Consider the following 2,798-nt stretch of genomic DNA (forward strand, 5'->3'; position numbering starts at 1 on the left):
AAAAATTGAATAAAAGCAAATAATTTTTTTAACTAAATATCAACTAAATTAATATGAAAAGAATAATATAATTTTAAAATCTTCTTAAATAAAATAGATATTGATTATCTACTTCAATTTTTTTTCTAGAAGAACTTTAAACTTTCAAAAAATTGATGAACAATCTCAAATTAGTCACATCTTAGTTTGGATTTTCTCATTGGTGGGCAATTTGTTAAAAACTTTAATGAGTCCTTTACTAAATGCTCACACTTTGAATGTTAATATGAAAGATCAAACTCCTTCAAATCAAAAACATTTGATATATTTTACTCTTTGTATATGGAAAAAGGAAATTGAAATATGAATTAAACAATCATGTTCAATTTTTTCAAATAAAACATTTTCTCAAATTGTTTTCAAAAAATTGTTCAATGGACAAGTCTATAAAATTGAAAGTTTAAAGATTGAAAAAATTGACATGATATATGAATTTTAAGAACCTAAATAATAGAAAAATTTGACATGATATATGAACTTTGAGAACCTAAATAGTTGAAAAAATTGACATGATAGATGAACTTTTAGAACCTAAATAATAGAAAAATTTGACAACTTTAAGAACCTAAAAAATAGCTAGTGAAACAAAAAACTAAATGCTTAATAGCATGCTTGTGGAAAGTATAATAATATAACTATAAAACATGACCAACAAAAAAATTTAAACACTAATTTAGGAAAATTTCAGTTACAAAACACTAGCTTATACTCTGAAATGAAATTTCCTATTACAAGAACTCCTAATACACTAGTTTCTTAAATATTTAAAAGTAAATTTATATTGTTAAAAATTATATCTCACTACACCTAATTATTTTCTAAATGAATAAAATTAAATTAACTTTTAAAAAACTACGTTATTGATTAAAAACTGTAACCAGAAAACAAGATCAATTTTAAGCACCGACACAGAAAAGATTCACTTACAAAACACTTACTCTAAAATGAAATTTCTTACTATAAGAACTCTGATGTGACCCAGCCCACGCTTCCACGTAGCCTCGGCTTTACACCTATTTCGGGCTTTATGATGTGGTGTGTTTGGTTGTTGTTTCGGTGGTTATATGCAATATGGATAACATATATTTTTTTTGGAAACTAGGAATAATTAAATGCATTAATAAATGCTCACCTACGATCCTCGGGTCTGGTTCCCTCCATTTGGTCTTTGCCCAAAATGTTTTTTCCTTCCAGTCATTCGCGATGGTTCTGTTCTGTTGGGCGACTCTGCAAGGGTTTATTTGTCACAACGTATGGTTTTTGCTCTGCCACATATGACAATATCTGGTTTTTCTTTGGGTATGGTTGTAAGTGAATGTCGGCCTTCCAAACTTGTTTGTGCAGTTGTCAATGGACTTCTCCTGTGGCACGAGTCTGTCTTGGCTCTGGAGGTGCGCTTGCTCGAATTCTTTTCACACAGTAAGTTCTTGGTCTCGTTCTGTCATTCTTCTACGGTTTGGTTTCGGAATCTGGTCTCTCGTCCGATGATTGTCACTTGTTGTTGTTGTTATTGTCCTTTGTCTCTGCTACGGTGTGTAAATCGATTAACTTTTGGTGCCCATGAACTCAGGTGACAGCATGATGGTCTTCCGCAGCTACAAACCAGGTAAATAGTTGATTGTGGGGTGTGTGGAATGATGAAATTAAATTTGTGCATGGTCCATTAATTGTGTCGAGGTTTGTGTAGTGTCTCATATGCAAAGCAACTAATGATGTTACAGGGTTATTGCACTACATTGGAGTGAAGCAATCATTCATTGTTTGCTTGTAATAAGTATATCTTTTGTGATTTTGTATTTTGTATGTTGTAGTGTTGCCATTTAGTTTATGATTGCTCACCAGTTCATGATTGTGGGATTACTGCAGTATTTCCTTATTTTGCTTGCAATTTCCCATTTTAATAGGGGTTAAAGCCTATTGGTGGTTTATTTCACATTGTATTGTATTTGTTAACATTGTATCCCTGTAGTGGGGTTACTGCCATTTTGCCAAATGCTACTTGTATACAATCCACCATGGGATTTATGAGTCATTTGTACCAGATCTTGCTAATGTAGTTCATCCATGACTGTGGGACTAATGCTCTATTTTCTGAGTCTGCTCTCAATTTCCCATTCTTACAGGGGGTTGAAGCCTAGTAGGCTAGTAGTAGTCTGTTGTTCATTGTATATTATTTGTTAACATGCTATACATGTAGTAGGGTAGCTATGCATGATATTCCCTTTTGATTTATGATAGTATGCTTGCACCAACTTATGCTATTTTATTTTATATCATTTATGGCCTTTTACATATATATATATATATTGTGAAATTCATAATATCATTTACAGTTTAGACAAAAGTAATACAACACATTTATAAACTCTCTTGTTGTCAAGTATTTTGACATTATACAGCCTTGTAATTTTTATTGTTGTCAAGTATTCTCCGACTTTCACTTAATTAGTCATCAAGCTCATGTATTTACTGATTCATAGTATATAGGTTTTATCTTTTCTCCTCTCTTCACAAATATGGTATGTTTATCTAGGTCAGTGATTATAATTTACAAGTCACAACCTAGGATTGAATTTTAGTTTACTTGAGGAGTCATAATGATGACCTACAAAATTGAAGTGTCAACACTGGAATTTGTGAATACTTGTAAACTAGGTGGATTAATGAGAAAACATTGAACATGAAGCATAAGAACATATGTTGTTGGAAATTCTAAATGATACTTCAATAAGAATATGCACATTTGAGGATGTATAATG

Source organism: Pinus tabuliformis, chromosome 9, assembly GCF_031772625.1.
Source record: "Pinus tabuliformis cultivar Carrire ecotype Pingquan chromosome 9, CPIR1, whole genome shotgun sequence".
NCBI lineage: Eukaryota > Viridiplantae > Streptophyta > Pinopsida > Pinales > Pinaceae > Pinus > Pinus tabuliformis.